At 40.9% G+C, this 20,296-nt stretch overlaps 1 long non-coding RNA gene across 3 annotated transcripts in view; it reads right to left on the minus strand.

Moving 5' to 3' along the window:
• Window positions 1-18,829, minus strand: part of LOC148639036 (uncharacterized) — a 20,656-nt gene extending 1,827 nt beyond the window's left edge. Inside the window, exons 1-7 of one of the 3 annotated variants that reach the window (XR_015930809.1) lie at window positions 17,720-18,829; window positions 9,646-9,906; window positions 9,020-9,198; window positions 3,645-3,844; window positions 3,271-3,417; window positions 2,765-2,815; window positions 2,258-2,367 (exon numbers count right to left, since the gene is read on the minus strand). This is a non-coding gene — a long non-coding RNA (uncharacterized LOC148639036). Of the gene's footprint in view, window positions 1-2,257; window positions 2,368-2,764; window positions 2,816-3,270; window positions 3,418-3,644; window positions 3,845-9,019; window positions 9,199-9,645; window positions 10,127-17,719 lie in introns of those variants that run through there. The other 2 variants (XR_015930808.1, XR_015930810.1) reach the window with 2 other exon arrangements.
• Between the last annotated feature and the right edge of the window lie 1,467 nt (window positions 18,830-20,296).

Here is a 20,296-nt window from a genome sequence, read left to right on the forward strand (position 1 = left end):
TCCTACCACCTTGCACAGTAATTGTTTATTAGAATTGGTGCTTTCTATTAGCAAACCTGTGACCCAGTTGAAACAAAGTGAAACACACAACTCTAAACTGCCTTGAAATGGCTTTTCATTGCAGAGTCTGTTCTAGAGTGCACTGGACTGCAACTGTATCCCAGCTGGGATGCTCACCCATTGCTGGTTTCCCCTAGCAGTTCAGATATGTTTTCACAGCTGGGTGGGCCGGGTCAGTCACAGTTGTTTCTTGCAAATGATACAAGAGCAAGGGGCTTGAACCCACAACTTTCCAACTCAGAGCCCTGGTCTCAAATCAGTACTACATGCTGATTATGAAGACAGCCATGTACTAGAAATATTTTTACACAGTACACTCCCTCGTTATTTTCTTATTTACAAATGCTAATTTGTTTAAAACAATTTGAACAGACCTATATAGGCTTAAATGCCGCCTTCTGGATTAAACCTGTGAAAGCTTTCAAGCTGTAAAACAAAATTTAAAAAGATAGCCTTTTAGCCATTAAGAGTAGGGTACTTAAGCTCGTACAGTATATCTACAACTGAAACCCCTTGGGCTTTCAAAGATTCTCTACTTGTAAGTTTTCTGGTGATGGGAGTTTATTCCTTCTATCATCACAAAGTACTTTTTCACGTTAAGACTGAGAAGAAGGGTTTAGTACAAGGAAGGACTAGGTCATGAATAAAACAAACTCTTATAGGACACAAACCCAAAGGGACAATTTAAATCCTCCTAAATAAACAAAATCAAGCATCTTTAAAAAGGAGAGCACCCTGGAGCACTTGATGAAATCACATCAGACCATACAAACTCCACACAGAAGGCACCTCCATCGCAAATCAAAGCCAGGAACCAAGAGCTACAAGGCAGCAGGGTTAAACACCATGTTAATAGGCCACATGGAGTTTCTTGTTTTCTTAGGGAAAAAAAAAATCAATACAGCATTCACTTTATTGGTTCCCAATAATAAAGAGATTGAGTAATCTTTCGACACTCAAGCCTGTCAGTAACATTTATCCTTAAATGCCCTTTTTAAATTCACGTCACGTTATTAGCTTGCTATTGCTCATTGAGATGTCACCTGCCATGATTTCACGGTGAGTCATCACTGTGACTGGGTTTCTTCAGGCTGGAGTTTTTAAACAGAGGCATTTAGCTGCCGGGAATCCTCTTCATCAAACTAATAATAGCACAGAGGAAAACAGGTACACACCAATCTCAATGCTACAGTTTGCACATTCATAAATCCCTCAACAGTGATACCTGTGTTTCCAGCATGAAACAAACCCTTAACATCCCCAATTTGACCACACTACATCTTAACAATGCAATTCCCATTGAATCTGAACATGTCCAGCCACATTACTGACATTAGCTACAGTGGCTTGTGGACTTCATAAAACTCCCTTTAGCCTATGTCACTGAGCAGTGACCATTGTTTCCTGTTTGAAACGGGGATTAAAATGAAATGGCAAATGAACAGTTTTATTTAAAAGAGTTACACAAGCCGTGTTCGAGCAAGCGAAAAGAAATGAAAGAAAATTCAAGTTTTAGATGCAAAAACAAGCAGAAAGCAACTGTTGTGAGCGATACAATTGTTTTGTATTTTCAATTTCCAAGCAAAGGCCTGATTCTCTTTAAAGAAAAGAATGTTATTGACACCCAATTAGGAACACATACAGGACACGCACCCTGTTTTTACAAGAAAGCACACATTGTGGTCTGTGAAGACAGGACCTCATTTTCCTAACCAGAAATAAAGCTTTAACTTGCCCATTGCACAATCACACACGAGCTGAAATACCCTTGAAGCTGAGGGATATTATATTCTCTGGTTTCTTTCAGAAGCAGATGTCCGAGAGCTGACTCAGGCTCTCACGAAGAGTACATGATGAACCGTTCACTTTAAGAGCGGAGCGAACTGTCCTGCTCTCCAGGATATACTACTATTACACCAGCAATATCAGATAATATATATTAATGTAGATAAGAGAATCCCATTAATGTAGGCAAGCCTTTTCAGGGGTGGGCAGATTCACAACATTCCCAGTTTAAAGAGAATAAAAACACCCTTTTCCAGCAGCCAGTTTTTCCTTAGAGAAAACAATGTTGGTGCCCAACCTGGCAGGCACTGGGCAAGACCACAGTGGGTGGGATGCCAGTTCTTTATAGGGCACCTGCATCTTCCCTCACATACAAGTATCAGGGGGTCTCTGACTTGTAAAAATCACCTACCGTCCTTATCCATTCTTTAGATGGACATCTGTACCATAACTGAAGTCAGGGCTCATCAGAAATCCTTTTCCTAGTGTCTTAACTGTATGGGAATCCTACAGCTTTCACACCTTAAAAAGAAAGTGAAAGACACAAATTTGAACAATTTGAATTTGACAAGGCAATTTGTTGCATTTTCTGAGTTTTGTAACCATCCATTTTTGTCCTTCATCTGCCAAGTTCTCCTTAGAGGAATCCACAATTTGTCAAATAATATCAAAACGTACAAACCCCAGGATGTTTAATCTTTGCGGAGTTTGAAAATAGATATTTTTGTGCTTAGAAAGAAGCCCGAAAAACAAGAGGCAAAACTGGCTGGTATTTTTTGTCAGCCAGGAAATATGTCTGCTCTTTGAGTGGTGACTAAAGCAGTTGAACCGCTGGACCTTGGTCACTCTACACCAGGAGCCAGGAGGAAACTCCACACGTAGACGCTTCTCTGATGTTCCCAGTGATTAGCATATTTACCTCATAGCTGCCTTCTGATGGTAGTCAGCATGAGCCAGGCTGCAGCATGCCCTAAGAGAAAATGAATTTGAAAAATGAAAATCACACACAGCACTTCCACTGACACTAGCATGTAGGCCTGGATTACATCAAAACTTCACCTTGCCCACACATCACAGTTTACCAACTCGGGAGACTTCTTCTCAGTTACACAGAATATAGAATTTAAGTTATATCATATCATTGTATATGTTATTTCCCAGTTGAAAACAAAAAAAAAAAAACTACAGTTTTTGGATTGGATTTAACCTGGGTTTGTGTGAATTTTGGTGGTTTAAGACTAAAGGATGTTACGCAATCAAATAACTGGATTTTGTTTCGGTCAGAAGTACAGAACAAAAGTACAGCTCGGATCCCTGAGCCTTTTTTTTTAAGCTACCACAGTATCCAAAAACTTGTTTTGCGTTGGTGTAAATCAACCCACAGAACTACAAGGAACTACAGGAATCACATCTTTACACAAGTACCTCTGCCAGCTCGTGGAAGCTGATCCCATGAGTGGAGTCCAGAAAGGGCCGGATCAATTGCGGATTAGCAGCCAGACAAGCTGGGTGGAATTGCTTCGTCTGGTTGATCACCTTTCTTCTGTTCTTACGCTCTAGAGTGGGCGATACCTACATGACAAAAAGAAGCGAGACATGCAGACAAAGGCAAAACAGACTATAGCTCTTGCAAGAATTGCAAATGGTACAGTTTACCACAGCACGAGCATCACCAACTATACCTTCTAACACAGCTTGATCTAGCTGTTTTTCCCTGCCTTTATTGGCCTGGTCTCTTCGGGATTGTGAAATCAACAGAAAATAAAGTAAAAAAAAAAACAACATTGCGCTCGGCTTACCAGTAAAGTTTGTCAAGGCTGTTGAGGGGAAGCTCCCAGCCCTACAGTATTTGACTTGTTCGCGTCCTGACTGTACGACCCTAGCCACGCAGACTGTAGCAGTGAAACAAGCCTGCAGATGCTTTCCTTCGAATCTTCATGTTCGTCAGGGCTGCGATGATCTGGAGGTTGCATGCCTCTTTACGTTACAGGTGCCATCCCTACCGAGGACACGAGGAGAACTGGATATCATACATGACATATCTTCTCAGCAATTGTATCTGTTGAATTCCCATAGCGATTTGAGCACAACATAAACGGGAAACCACAAAAAAAACAGCTGCTTTTAATGCCCAATATTAGGACAGCAAAAACCCACATTCCTCTTTAAGTGCCATTGGAGAAAAAAAGAAAAGAAAATTGAATTGAAAAGAAAAATCTTTTTTTTTTTTTTTACTTCATGCTTTGAAGGCAAACATTAGGAATAGGACGAGACTTGTTTTTAATTAAGTCTCATTTGGAAGGCAAATCTTCACCTACGGTTAATACTGCTTATGCAACGCTATTCCGGGAGCAGATGGGTTGAAGGAGGAGAATCTGAAGGAAAAGATTCGAGTGATCGGAAATCTTCGGATGCTGGATCGCACTCTTCCCAATAGCTCTCCAGGATTTTCACTGACAACCACCAGCTTCTCTTGGGGACACCAGAAAAAGGGCTATCTCACCCGTAACTCTTACTGGGGGTGTCACTTCTCTCTGGCTTCCCTCCCCCAGTTTGTTCTGCACTCTCAGGCCAAAACCAGACTTAAGCAGTTGATTTAGATCTTAATAAATGTGATGGAGATACACAGAGGGTATTTGGCATGATTCGCTAAGCCGGGGGAATGGCAGCCTAGCTGCGAGACCTCCCCTCACTACGGCGAGGAATGAGCCAGGGAGCAGCTGCAGCAGTGCAGGTGAGGAAGAGGTAGGGGGATGAGAAAGACCCACAAAGGGATTTCCTGGGTGTGAGACAGGAGTGAGAGGAAGAGTGCGAGATTAGGATCCAGCCTTAATCCTCCGTGATAAACTCCATTTGGGGAAAAAATAATGAGGAACGCTGATGAGTTTTCTCTTAACCTGTACCGGCATCTCAGAACAAAATAATTTCAACACCACCCCCATTCTCGCCATCAGCCCGAGTACAAGCTGCCTCCTGCTCTCTGCCCCCTGCTGGGCCAGGCTGGGGCCGAGGAGCCTGGTCATCCGAGGCTCTGTGCCTTGTGGACTCCAGCCGAGAGGGAGATCAGTGTGCTGCTCCTCCAGCCCCGCTTCATGGAAAGCTCTGGGACTTCAGAGAACGCCAGGCAGACAAGCAGCCTCTTTTAGCAGCAGCTGCGGTCGAGTGCCAAGGGTGTTCTCCGAAGTCGTACCCAAAAATATTCTGGACAGCAGAAAAACAGGATGGCGCTTTTAGGAAGCAGCTGAAAAGCATGCCATTTCCTTACACAAATAACAGATGTCTTCTTCTCATTTGATCTAGAAGCACACAAATGGAACTACTGGCCCTACACAGACCAAGTGGGATGGGGACGGTACCCTTTCTAACCATCTTATTTAGAGAGCGATTCAGTGCTATATTGGTGGGAGAAGTAGGACAGGATGCCTCCTGCTACATTCATGCAATAAAATCATATTTAGTGTCACCAGTCCATCCCCGTATCCTCAAAGTGCTTCAAGACAGATCAGGCTTTTTAATGGAAAAAAATGAAAATGTAAATTATGCACTACACCTCTACGACAATGAATTTATTTACTTTGCTTGCTATACAATGCAATACAAATAACACTGGATGTTTCCTATTGCCGCTATCAATCAGGCTCATCAGTCAAGTGACTGCAAAACACAGTGATCCATTATCGATTAACCCTAAGATGCAGTGCACTTTTAAACACTCAAAAGACTAAAAATAAACCAACAACAAAGTAACAGGAACTATTTAAAATCATCTGAAAAGCATTTAATACTACGTGCATTTCATAAAAAACATCCTAATGTCATTGCACAATGTCATATTTCCACTCACAAGCGCAACAATTTACAGAATTTCTTGATACCTGAATCATCACCACAATATAAAACAGGCCAAAAACGAACCAACCTTTAGTCTAGATAAAGAACTGGGGGCTCAGCTGGCATGAAAAAGAAGTGATCGTGTTTCCCTCAGGACCACGACTGGAAACTAATGCCATAAGCGATCAGGACCCTGCCGTCACCCAAAATATATTGGGGTTTTGGCCAGAGGTTCAAGATCTTATTTGTGCTGCTATGTCATTGTGTCATTGTAGTTGTACAATGTATCCCAAGTGGACAAACTGGTTTTTCTGAGCAACGTGCCTGATTAGCTGTATGTGCAAGAGCTTTAAATAACTTGTTTTTTTTGTTCTGACATTAACACTGTTGTTATGTTCTTGGAGCAGAGTTCAGACACGACCTGATTAGGAATTATTATTGCATTTACTTAAGAACTGTTGCTAATCTAACAATGACAAAATCAGAAGCAACAAGCCTGCATCAAGCTATGCAACAGTCAATTTTGTTATTTAGATTCTACAGATTTGCATATTTATCCTTTTCTATAATGCAGTGCTAAATGTTGCAATTTGAATGCACAATGTGTTACGCCTTACTTATCTTTACTATGATCAAGGCTCGTGATCTTTAATTAGGAATGAGCTTATCCTGTGTTTTTTTTGTGAGATTTTTCCTCTATTTCTTAAACGGGCTCTAAAACAATGTTTCAGTATAAAAATGTTTTCAGGTTGCAGTAATATGAAATGCTTAAGCTGCCAAGCAGTTCACAAAATTACGATGCATTTCAGAAAAGGAGAGATTTTACTAGAGAGTTCTTAGTTTTCATTCAGCAATTGACTCAAAATGCAACATGGCTTCCAAACAATGCCTGCAAAATGCCTTGGATGCAAATTATGGGCTTTTTAAAACAATCTAGGTAGTTGTAGACATTTTGTTGTATAGGAACAGTAAGTGAGAAATGAAGAGCCACATGAGTCAATACACCTGGGATTCACACCATGTTCTGATTTGCAGAGAGGAAAGCAGTGCATGTTATCCAACGCATTACACCAGATGCCGAGTTTCACTGATCTCATCTGGCTGATGTTTTGCAAAAATTGCATTGATCGCAAAGACACTGTGAGCATGGGGCGTCGCCTGGGGCAAGCAAAACAACTTCCCTAGGTTTCAAGTTACAGGGTACTACATGTTCTTTGTTGGATATGAACAGCTATTGTGCAATTTCTCAAACGCATAACTGCACGACAGACAGCGAACCGAGATTCGGAGCAAAAGAACAAACAAATCACCAATCGCAGCGCTTGCCCCTTCATCTCGGAAAAAAAAGTTTGACCCTCCCACGGCAATCGCCACATGTCTTCGAAATCATGACGGCTAATCTGCAGCTCTGGCAGCCTGCCAGCAACTCAGAAGAACAGCCGTGTGCACATCAGAGTACCGAGACACACCAAGGCAGACGCACACTTCGTTGCCACACAATAAACATTAGGGCAAACCAAGAGGCTCTTTCCAGTGTGAAAGCATGCACCTCTTTCACAGTAATGTTGCTTGTCAAGTCTGTATAAAGAAGACGAATTCAGCTCGATCTCACGGTTTTAAAGATATTGCTTAAAAAGATCTGTGCAACAGTGCAACTTACAGTCAAGCATGTTTTGCAGGCAAATACAGAGGATCAGCATTTTAAAAGCAGTGCATCTGCTTCATTCTCTTCTTGGTGGCTGATTTTACAGCATTAGCGATGAACTTTATTTTCTAAAGTGCCCATCGTGTTGTAAAATAAAATCTCGGGGGAAAAAAACAATTTGAAAATGGACTCAGAATTCCTGAACTCACAGGGAAGACTGTTTTGCAGTCCTTGTGCACGGCAGGAGAAGGTCCTGTCACCCACAGTTGAGAGCCTTGCTGAGCAGGCAAGAGACCAACAGACAACCTGAGAATGTAGGCAGGAATGTCATTCTTCTAGATGTCAAAAAGAAAATGGACAAACTTTCTTCAAGGGACTAGAAGCCTTGAGCAATATCTTTAGAAATGTACAAAATTCGACAGGTTGCCAGTCTGCAGTTTTGCAGTTTGCAAGAACTAATTAAGAGGTTTTGAGCATACTGGAGTTCTGCTCTTTGATAGTCCAGTAAGTCAACTTTGGGAGGTTTTCTACAGTGGGCATTAGCTGAGCCAAGCAGTGTTCCTAGGCTGAAGAAAAGCCACACTGTGGGTCTGATTTTGAGCCACATATCCACCACATCACATCAACAAAGTTTTAATTTCGGCACAAAGATCTGGTTTAACTACCACTCAAACGTTTTATATAATCTGCTGTTCTCAGTTGTTGAATAGAAAAGGTTATAAGGCGCGTTGTTGCATCTGCACAACTTGTACTACCCACCTCGCAGAGATGACCACTTCTCTAGCCCATAAACTAGTCCAATTGAGTACATTACGAGCGGATTCTGGCCAATAAGAGCCCTGCTGGTCTGAAAGCCTCTCAGTTTTATTTCACTGCTTATTCATCACTCCACAGCAATCTTTCTCTGCCCGTCTCCACAACCACATTTTCTGTGAAAATATTTTTTTTTAGGCCTGAATAAATTTTGCAAACGAAATAATCTATTTTCCCACGTAATCTATCATAACGCATCTCTAATGCTTAAAAACAAGTTTTCCCCACGACGTGCATTGCCTTATTTACCATTTTTCATCAAAATCTTATAACAAGACCATGGAATTACCATAAAACCAAATTACGGACACAATTTATTTCAGTACTGTAGTTCAGTCAAACTCTACGACAAAACGACTAGGCAGAATAGCGTACTTGATGCTTCGCCTGGCTGGGGACACTAGAGTTGACAGAGCCTGGGACCGGCTACACAGCGAAGATGAGAGGGAGTGATGGATACAGGATACGCGCAGAATTGCGGGTCTTTATCTGAAGATTGCAGAACTGCGATATTACAATCTGACCTCCACCCGATCGCCATGCGTTAACTACGGGCTAAGCAGCGCAGAAACGAAAGAAGATCTAGCCAAACACCTTTTCATTGTGCTTGGCCTTTCTGTAATGTTCAACAGTGAGCAAATGCTTTATTTTCGATTAAATCAACTGGCAAGTTCAGTGAAGACACTCAAAAGCGGAGAACGAAACCCAAAGAAAAGTTTGGTAGTTCAAGACCATTACGGTAGCGTTGTGGGGGTGACTTTTATGTAAGTTTTCCTTTCTCGTTTCATAACGATAATAAACCGTTAAAAACACCATCTTGTGATCCAGTTTCAGTCATTGAACGAACAAAAACACGCAGCACATTCAGTGACCCGGACCACATACTTGAAGGCATTAGCACTGGGGATGCGGGGGTCGTTTTTCTTTTGAACCGGGTTGTACAGCTCTTAAGAATTTTGTTTTGCTGAATTTGGAGTCCCCTGGCTGTCTTCCAGGAATTCCCCGTCCGGCCGTTAGGGGGCGTGAGACCTGACCGTCAATCCTCGGGAGTCTGGAGACTGAGCCTAGGGGAAGTAAAGAAAGAAGAGCTTTTGTTTTATCATCATTTTTAAAAGTCTCCGTTACAGATCTGACACACTCAAACTTGAGGAAAACACCAGTACCAGTGTTACTGCATGTGTGTTTTAGCTCATCATGGCAAAATAAAAAGTTGTATTAGTTACTATACAGTCATTTGGGTAGACTTTCATTTCTGGGGTGGATTTTCAATGACATTGAATTCTGATTTTTTGGCCTCGGACTACATGAGAACATAGTAAGACTATTTGCATATACAAACACATCTCATGAATAATAGCAATAAAAGAAATGTTTTATTAACAGCACCAACAGTGACATGTCCTTGAGAAAGGTTATTTACCTGTGTTACTTAGTATCAAAACCCGTAGGTCATAAAAATAGGCGACTGCACACACAAACTTTGGACAAAAGCATCCTCTGAAGTTAGTTACCCGTTTTAAATGGATCTTTCCAGCCTAACCCTGTGCAGGCTCTAAACTAGTCTGTTGTAGTTTCAGACAATCCGAGGATGTTGACGGACTGTCTCTCGGAAAGAAAGGAGAGCACAATATTGACTCGCGGAGCTCTCGGGACGGTGAGGACAGAGGGTGAATTGTGGTCATGGAACTCGATACTCGAAGAGCGCTGCAATGAGATTATTTATTTTTGCAGGCTTGTTTTGTTTCGAGGGCAGACGAAGTCTTTTCTGCACGCTGCAAGAGAAGGAAAACAAGTAAAAACCAGGAAAAACAGTCACCTGATACTAGCAGATGCTTGGGGCCGACTTGTTCCCCACCCCCATTGTTTCTGGTATAAAAGAACCCAGGATGGGAAGAAAGACGCCAAAAAATCTGCCCACTTTCTCGTGTCATACTCTGCAAAAGACACATTCCTAAATCAGATCACCAGAGGCTCTGTGGTAGAAGCAGTGTGTATATAGTATATACTGATCAGCTGGTTCTGGAGTGGCCCGGTATCTATTCACGTCTTTGACAAAGGACCAGAACAGACTGTCTACTCAGCTGAGGGGAGAGCACATTAGGGTGTATTTCTCATCTCTGACCTGTCAAAAGAGCCAATTTAGGACACTGTTTCCAGTGGCACTAATGCACATCTTCTAAAAGGTATTTTAAACCATTAGATTGGTATCCAGGGTAATCACTACCCAGCTTAATCATTTTGTACAGTATTAAGAGGATCCCATCAAAATCAAATTAGGCTTTCTGCCTGCCACCCTCCCTCATTCTCGCCAAAAGACCCAAAAGCCTACAATGGCCTTAAAGTACGTTTTCAGGGCATAAAGGTTAAAAATCTGTGGCTTTTTTTGATCCAGTACTTTGGCATTTCTTCTTTTGTTTTGGAAAAACAAACGAAGATGTGTGATCGCAAAACACGTGACACTTATCGGATGTCACTACTTAAAAATCGAATGTTCACATTTTTAAGTCTAACGATAAGCCACATCCCCCCTGAAGGGAATCGGATTAGTTTGTTCTGTGGGTCTTGGAAGAGATAGAGTCTTTTGCTGCGGCTTGTACCTTCACCGTGAAATACTTCTGTTATCGCTCGTCCAGCAACCCAATTAGATCACAGACAACTTCATTTCGACCGAGAGGTCTGTAACCGGCCAGTATTTGTAAAGAGACCTAAAAGGGCATGGTTTTCTAAAACCAGGGGAATGCTCACTTGAAAAAGGGAGGCTGGATGATTGTCTTACTGGCCAAAACAACATCACGCTATCCGACATTGGTTTGGCAATAATACAAAAGAAAAAAAAAACATTTTGGTGTAAACAATTGCTAGTTGCCGACAAGGATTTTACGGTTTTGTGAGGACAGGGAGTTTTCGCCACTGAAAATTGCATGTGGACAGCATGGAGACTTTCTCAGAGAACTCAGCCTTAGTTGAAGCCCACATGGGTTAGCTTGTGCCATGAACAGAGGATTATACAGCCTGCAAAGGCTGTAGATCAACAGCTACAGGTCTGAGATGAGTTAAACACACATTCCGGAATGGGGGAATTCTGAACAGGTACATCCCCAGGCAACAACAGCTGGGAGGAATTATTTATCTTTCGCTAACAGAGCAAACACAATGTGACTTGATTCAAGTGTTCACAGCTGTCAAAGTCAACACAAGGACTTCTTCAGGATCAACAGTGAAACATGAATCAGAGCAGATGAAACTATGAGGAAGTGTGTTTAAGGTCGGGAAGAGGGACTTCTTTACACAAAGGAGTGTGGGAGCCTTTTGAAACCTTTGTTATATACTTAAGCCTTATGCTTGTTTCATTTCCATTATGCACAAAAGAGGCTTCCTTTTCAATAGTAAAAAAATATCCCTGTGCCATTGAGTTTAGAATGAAGCTCCCAACATCACATTTAAAATCACCTCAAACAGTTTTATGGTAACATTTTGTTGTTAGGAATAATAGTATTCTAATTTATCATGTACTGCAATGCTACAGATGTAAATATGATCTAAAACTTTACCCAGGATTATGATGATATTGATATAACAGATTAAGTTCATACCTTCATTTTGATATAAATGTTCCTTAAAAGCAAAGCAGCAATGCAAAATGAATTGTCAGTGGTCTAACAATTATGTTGGCAAAACGTTTATTTTTGTCCCTGGAGTCCTAGTGAAATGTCTTGACATGAGTGAGTTATTTAGCACGTCCTTGTGTTTTGATACAGCTCACTCCGCTGCTTATAATTATATCAGTTGACAGATCTTTCAGAAGACGCACTGTACAGTCTGTCCAAACACTGTGCAGAACTCCAGATCATGCAAAAGCTGTGAATTTACAGGTCTGCTGACATTAAGTTTACACCTCAGATCTGCTTCTAAGGGGATGCTAACTTCCTGTTTTTTTTTCTTTCCTCTGTCTTTTTGCACAGGCCAGATTTCATTTTTCTCTCCAGATCCTAATCTTTCCGTCGCGAGGATCTACATAAAGAATGGATTCTGATCACTGCATAAAGGGGTAGATTATACACAATGAATTCGGCCTACCCACGTCCTTTAAGACTGTTGTATCGGAAGCAAAGAATACTTCGTTTTCACTAGCCACTACCCACTTGTACAGATAATACAAGGCGGATTTTAATTCTTTTGTGCAAACATATTTATACAATAGCTTTGGAAACCATGTTGCCTTGACACATTTTGAGGCTTCTTGAATGAGCCAGAACAGTAGACTAACTGAAAGATCATTCCTGCCCAAGGGAAATGGAAAAGAAAACACTTTTATAATCTAGCAGGGACAAAGCAAGGCAGAGTTACAAACATCAGGCTGCTCTACAGTTAAGAGATACAGAGAATAACTAGCTAGATTTCTGGGTTAATGCAAAGTATGTGTGAAATGATTAGAAATACTGCTGTACAAAAGGCTTAGACATTTTGCATTGGTCTGTGCCCCTAACAATTCTTTCCTTCTTTATGCAAATACAGGCTTTGATCATTACTGAGGATTTCAATCATTTTGGTATGAAGTTAAGTTAATCTTGATTGATTTACAGTGCAAAAAAGCTCTTTACAAGAGAGGAACAACAGCCGATGATGATGAACACTCAACAATGAGTCAAATTAGATTTCATAAATTGGATGGATTAGCCACTAAAATAATATATATTAACTTCTCCTATACAGTTTACCTACGGTTGTTGTGATAAAAGGGATTGATAATTCTGACCAATTTGAATAAAAGTTTCTAAATGACCAGCTTTCTTTATTCTCACCCAACCTAAGATGCATTAATAGTCAAAGGTAGTATAACAATAGGAAACACTGGAGGCTTTGAGTAAGTTGCAGGTGCTCACAACATACATACTGTATATAAGACTTATGCAAAGCAGTAATTTCTATTTTAAAATATTAACAGTTTCCCTTTGACCTTTCATTGTATCATTTTGTAGCATATACAACCTATTCATGCAAAGAAGTGGTACTACAGTTTTACTCCATGTGAAAGCAAAGAGCTCCATCACAAGTTAACGCCATATGCTGGCTCCTAAAAAGACTAACACATTTAAATGTTAATTTAAGAACATTGAAAATGTTCCCTGAAGCAATAAAGCGTCACTCGTGTTCTCAGCACATGAAGTCTTTAAGGTGCTTAAATAAAAAAGCCAATGTTTACAGCTGTTATTAGATTTAGGCAGATATCACTACCACAACATATCCTGTACAGACAGTTTGTATATTCACTGCCATGCTATAGTTCATGTACAAGAGTCCTCATCTCATCTCATCTCTCATGTTCAGGAGCTTAAAAAGCTCTTGGCAAAGCTGCATGAAATCTCAGAATTAACCACGGCCTTTCAAAGGGTATTTTTAAGCATGTTTTCCAAAGAGGAGCGCTTGTCTCATTCTCAGCAAGTGACGTGTTGTTTTCGTCCAAGAGGCTCCACACACACCCTTAAAGGAAACATGCGTGTAATGTTTTAAGTATTATAGACTAGGCTGTGCCTGTAGCTCGTTTTGTTTGTTTTTTTGACTGTAGCATTTCTTCTACAGGCCTGATGACTAAAAAATAAACTAAGAGCCTAGTTTGTGCTTTTAAAGGAGGGAGGGAAGAGGAGCAGATTATAAAAACCTCTCTCCTTTAGTATATTACTTATTTCCAAGTAACATGGCAACACTTTAGACTGCCCGGTCGTTTCTTTGGAATGTGTACCTGAATAAGGCATGCTCAGCTTCAGCTTTGTTACAGTATTTGCCAGCAGTGGTCCGTCTAAGACCAACGGGGCTGATGCAGAACGGCTTGACCCAAGAGTTAAGCAGGTCTTTGACCACGTTCATCAGTCCCCCAGTCCACTGTGCTGCAGAAACTGGTGCCTGATTTATAAAGAGAGAATATTGTACATTTGGCTGGATATTAAAAAAATATGTTTACAGCCAGACAGCAACAAGTAATGTAAACATAGAATTGACTAAAAGAAAAAGTAATCTAGCTAACTGAAGCAAGGATCTCACCCAGCTATTTTTTGAAGGAAGCCGATAACATGGATGGGCAGTTTGTTCCATACTCCCCACCGCCCTTTGAGTAAATAAGGGCCTCCTGTTCTACCATTTTAAATGCATTTTAAACGCACAGGAAATTGTTAATATTAATGTTAATATTACTGTTAACCAAACATGTGCGTGTTTGATTCACCTGTTCTGACTAAATTCCGCTCTGGGCTTGCATAACACGCCATTCGTGAAGTCTCTCTTTAGTTCAATAGGTGAAGCAAGGCTTCATTTCTTTACCTGACCAGCTGTGCAGTGGGGCTCCTGGTGCAGACTTACTACAGTGCATTATTACTACAGGGCTGCACTTCAAAAGTGAGCCAAGTGGGCCCCCTCCTATTTGTAAAGATGTCTAGAGATGAAAAGCTCTATAGAAATCCAAGGAAGTATTATTACTGTAATGGAGCACACATGTTTTTACTCGATTTGGTTTCTTGTAGCTGTTGGTGCTAGTTCTTTGGCTTGTTGTTCTCTTTAACATTAATGCAAGCACTGTTATAGTATTAGTACATTAAGTAAATTTGCCAGGAGAGCAAATAAAGATTCCATTGTTCTCTGATCTCTGCGATTGAAAAAGCAAGGAGATGAACCGATAGAGAAATGAAGGATCCCATGCATGTAAGCAGAAATAGTTTTGTGCAGGCAGAAGAGACAGAACAGCTCAGAATACTGCAACATGGTGGACATCGGTGCTACATAACAAATCTGTAAGATATAACATAAGAACCTATTTGCGTCTGAATTGTTCTTGACTTTTAAGTATTGGACTTGTTTAGTGGCTGGTTGCTTATTGATCCAAGAGCTTTATCCAGATTCTTTCCAAACTGATTCTGTTTCCAAATTGCTTCAGCTGCTTGGCTGGCTAGCTTTCACCAGACACCCACAACACTTTGGGCAAAGTACCTCCAATTTGCAATAAAGAAAGCACATCTTAATGGAATACACATTTCTAGATGTGGCACTTTAATAACTAAAGAATGATAAAATGAGCAAAAAAAAAAATGAAACTGAAAAATGAAACTGAGAGCAACATTTAGCTGTCTGTCCTGACAGCTTTCAATTTAGCCTGCTCCAGTAAACAAACACAAAAATGTCAACTGCAAGACTCCAAAAACAATTTGGACTATTAAAAAGATATAAATAACATAGGGCTTTCTCAGATAATTTTCCAATAATCTCCCAGGAGCTCAAAATCAGAGGAGATGGAAAATATTGTTTACTTAGTCGCTCACCATACAAAATTTCCACCATTAAGAGTCTTTAAAGTGGAAGAGCTTGACTGTGAGACTGAGAACACAGTAATAAATAAGAGGTTTGCTGCTTATTCTCTCTGCCTTGGGGCAAGCTGTGAGCTGTAGAAGTTTTCCAGAATCCAGACTGTTTAAATTAAAACATACGTCCCCTATGGACCACTTGAAGTGCAGTTCAGCACTGTTTGTTCACATTGTTTTTAGTTAGAGCTAGTCTGCGCCAGTGTAAAACTGGGGGAAAAAAAAAAAAGGTTTTCACAGATGTTTTATGGATTCAGACATTTAAAAAAAAACAAGCAAGCAAAAAATGAAAGGTAAAATACAGTATATGCTGTTTACTATCATTACCAGGTACAGATGTTTGCAAACACTCCCCTACTCCATTTTTCATGCACAGATTACAGACTGCAAAGAAAAAACACATTTCAAAACTTTGCCAGATTGATTAAATTGTGCTCAAGTCAGTTTAGACATTGAATATTGGAAGACTAATCAGCACAACCAAACCGTTTGTTCCAGGCTAATATATACTGTATAAATGACATTTCTATTAAATGAATATATGATAATATAAAGACAAACCACATCTTTTGTAAACCAATTTCATTTTTATCCAACATTTTCATTACCCCATAAAATTCTCATATTAAAAGACAAGTCACAACATGCAAGATGTACCGTTAATATGAAACAGTTTGATCATAGAGATAGACATGATTTCCCTTTTAATTGAAAGCAAGCACTTCAAGGGAGGCAAAAGCACTGAGAGGGGTCAACAAGAATCAACCACAATAGGCTCCCAATCACTACCGATGTCCAGCCAAACTAATACTTACAAATATTCATTTTCAATCTTTGGAAAACTCATACCATACAGTGTAATAAACATGTATTGGTAATGTTTTCATGAAATATATTAAGAATGAGAAAATACACTGTATAATGTAACTAGCAGAACAAACTAATTAATCCTATGATGCTGGATAATATCAAGGCCAAAATAAGATGAGACACCAAAACAATGAAAATAAGAAATAAAAGTAGGGTCTGGTGGAAGGGGGGAAGTATCACAATAAAAGTCACAGAATTTAAGAACCTAGAAATTATCTATATAAAAGTAGAAAGTGTGGTGAATAAATATCGTTGTACGTTCGATTAAAAAACGTCAAGAACTAATTTTGATTTCAAAGGGGTTTAGGGGTTAAAAAAATAAAACGCAGAAGCAAAAGACCTTGGGAATTTCCAGGGCTGAACAGACGCCTCTTTCACGAAGAGGACAGGAGAATGCAAACAGGACACGATAGCACTGTGCCTCTCCAGTTCACAGCAAACCTCGACTTCTCGGAAAGCGCCGGACAGCGCTAGTCACCTCCAGCCCTCACTTCTCTGCCCAACCCGGTCCAGAGACTTTCCCTCGAAAGCTGGTCTTCATAAAAACAAACATCCATCACTTTGTCAGCAAGGCACTAAGGTGCTACCTCTCCCTTCGCCAAGAAAGACGACCAAAACATACACAATCCCCTCCTCCCAGACTCCTGACTGAAAGCAAGCAGAAAGGATAACGTGGAAAAAAACTTATCGGACATCATGGTCAATCTTTTCAGCGGAAAACTGGATTGTGCAACTGAAACAGATGGGTGGCGTTGATTAAAGTATTGCTACAGATTTTTTTTATTAATAAGACAGGGGGATCAAGATGGAAACCAGCTATCCTCGTCTAAAAAAAAAAAGGAGAAATCTTTCAAACTGAAAATGCAAGCGCGGTGCAATTTCTTCGGGCAGCTTGTCAGATGCACGCATGTGACTCAGCCAGAACAGAATTGCAAGTTAACGACACAGGGTTTTCCCGTGTACAGTTGCTCAATACAGAGATTTCTCTCAGAGTGGCCAATATTGCACCATGCCTGACACATTTTTCGTTTTCTTTTCATATATATGAAGTATGCAAAACAAAATCACATAAATGTACACTTGAAGACACACGTGCATATTTTTCTGTTTAAAATACCTCCCTAATTTATCGTAAAAGTGAAAAGTGATAGTCTTTTGAAGAGGAGATCAGATACTACAAGACACAGCTATTAAGCTAAGAAAAAATTTCACTTTGTAAGTCCGAAGCAGGGAAGCGAATAAATAATTAGAGAACGACACCAGTAACCCACACCGCTTCAATCGCCTTGTCTAGATCAGCAAAGCTGTGAGAGTTCGTTCCCAACCTCAGAGGAGGTCAGTCTGGTAAATGCCTCTTGTTAACGCCTACCTGGCCTGCTGGCCGTTTGCCACCAGGTGTGCTGAAACTCTACTGCAAGAGCACGGAACTGCTACAGGCGCTGAATCGTCGCTTGCTGAATCACTAGATAAGCATGAAATCCGCGCAGTCCAAACCTAAACCCTGTTTACAAAGTATAAGGGTGCGAAACCCGGCAGATCCCGCTCTTAATCACTTTTAATTTGCAGCGAGTTTGTTGTAATTAGTCACCTGTTTTCTATTAATAAGCACAGTGAACAATTGCTCGGGGGTGTGCCAGCAAAGCCATTATTTTCTCTAATTACTTTTAATTCGGTCCCTCAGTTAGCCCTTAGCTGTAGTGGATATGGAGGATAACAGTGCCCGGCATTTAGATTTGACAGGAGCTGCAGAATCTTGTGCCTTTCTTTGAGAGTATAAAGCCCTTTCTGTGCAGATAAATCCACAGCTCTTTGAAGTTGCAATCATTACAGAACCGCCATTTCATCTAAAACTCTGGACTGGCTTTTTCTCTCAATTCTTCATACTGACCTTCTGACCCAATCGTCACATTCTGTGCGACAGTGCGTCTAGCCTCCTGGTGGAGGTGTAATTAGGGAAGCCGGGACTTCGAGTTTTAATGAAATATGTCACAGGTGGCAAAAAAAATAAAATTGCAACTGAGCCATAGAATTAGAAACAGGCCAAGCAATAGATGTTGAATAAAATATACCCATGCATTAAATTGTTAAATTGATTACATTTGTTTAAATCGATTGCATAAAATCATATAAATCTATTTCTAGCTAAAAAAAAAAACCCTGAAAGCGTTTTTCTTTATGACAAAGAGCTCGGGGATTTTGTCAAGAAGAGGGACTGGAGCCCTGCTGCTGAACTGGTGTCCTAGCTGGGGAACAGGCCAGCCAGGCTGGAAGAGACAGGGAGGACAGAGACTGGGGTACAGTGTCAGAGGAATGTGGCTCTCACACAAGGCTTTATGTGTGTTATCTCCTGCATCGGCTCCCCAGCAACTCCATCTCTTATCTCCGTACACCGCAGGAGCTGCTCTGCAGGCTCCCCCAATGCCTTGCAACTTGATGCCAAGGACGTCTGGTTTGTGAACAGACCTTCCCTATGAAATCCCCATTGACCGCATTGTATAAACCCAGGCTGGCCAGTATCCAGCAGGATGCATATCCATATCAGCTCTGAAAAACAAAGTGACGTGGACAACACACATACCGCTACCACATGTGTGTGTGTCGGGGGAGGGGAGGGGGGCTTGTCTCACTACCCATGGCCTCGGGATTAAAATCTGGGAAGACTCCCCACAGCGATAGCTGCTCTGGATAAACAGAGTGAGTGTGCCCCTACAATGCACATTTAAAAAAAAAATGTGATTAGTGGAGTTTCATTTGACTGGAGTGTAGCATGAAATAAAAACAGGGTTGCCCACAAAGACAGGAATAGAAATACGTGTTTGATTTTTAAAAGGACACTGTAGCGTGCCTATTGGGGTGCACGAAAGACGTGTACCCCGTCCTCCTCTGGCCTCCGCACTGCTATTTTTTAAGCCCTCTGCAGGTTTGCATTTGAGCGTTGTCACTGCTGCTGGCATCTGTGGTATCTCTCCTTGTCCCCGGCTTCAGACAGATGCAGTGTCCGGGCTCTGGAATACCTCAGAGGGGCAGAGGTCTGCTTGCTTGCAGGCCTGTGCAGCATTTTTCAGATAGCGCCAGATTGTGGGTATTTCTGAAAGTTCAGACGATAAGGGGAACCCCTTTCAGAAAGTTCGCTGCAGTTAATGCGCAAGGTGTTTTTGCAGCTTGTCCTTGGCTATCTTTGCTCTATTCTGGAGTTTGTATCTTGCTCCACAATGATTTCTCTGTGCTCTGCTATTGTTATGTCCATAGCATGCCACTGTAACGAGAAGACCTTTCGGGATAAAACTAAAAGCACACAGAGTAACTGAATGTGACAACAAAATTAAGCAAGCACTGAAACTTTATCTTGACTCCAACTGTATCAGAAGAGAAATAGAACCACATTTTGCACAGTAGGAAAGTAGGGAACCTTTTTCTGCAAAACCGTTTTGTACAATTCTAAGCGTTTGAGATCAATCTTGTGTAGGTAGTTATCTCATCTTTGTGCAGATGTGGAGGTGCACATCTTTGTGACTCTTCTTAAAGGGGAGAGGGTTGTTGTGGAACACCAGAAGCATTCTGGGGATTGATATAAACCAAAAATAAATTAACTGATGTCTGTAAAATAAATGTAACCAAAATGTAACCAAAACTTAATTTGTATAACAAGCTCATCGTTACTAATTGTATTAGTAATAAAAATAAGCTTTATTGTCCTTAATAGGTTTTGATTACAAATGAAAACGAGCCGAAGGATGTGGCTTAGTGTGAAAAACCAGAAGTAAACTGTCCTCTGTGCTGTTTTTCTGCAGCAGACACGAAAGACGGGTAATTAAAGAAACCTGCTCTATAGCTTTACCCAATAGACACTGTTATTTTAAGGGTTAGCCTCCACATTTCATCACACCACAGTGTCACCTGGCTCACGGGCTGCACTGATTGGTCCTTCTGTCGTTAGGCATATCTC

Source organism: Lepisosteus platostomus, chromosome 27 (assembly GCF_059453375.1).
Source record: "Lepisosteus platostomus isolate fLepPlt1 chromosome 27, fLepPlt1.hap1, whole genome shotgun sequence".
Lineage (NCBI taxonomy): Eukaryota > Metazoa > Chordata > Actinopteri > Semionotiformes > Lepisosteidae > Lepisosteus > Lepisosteus platostomus.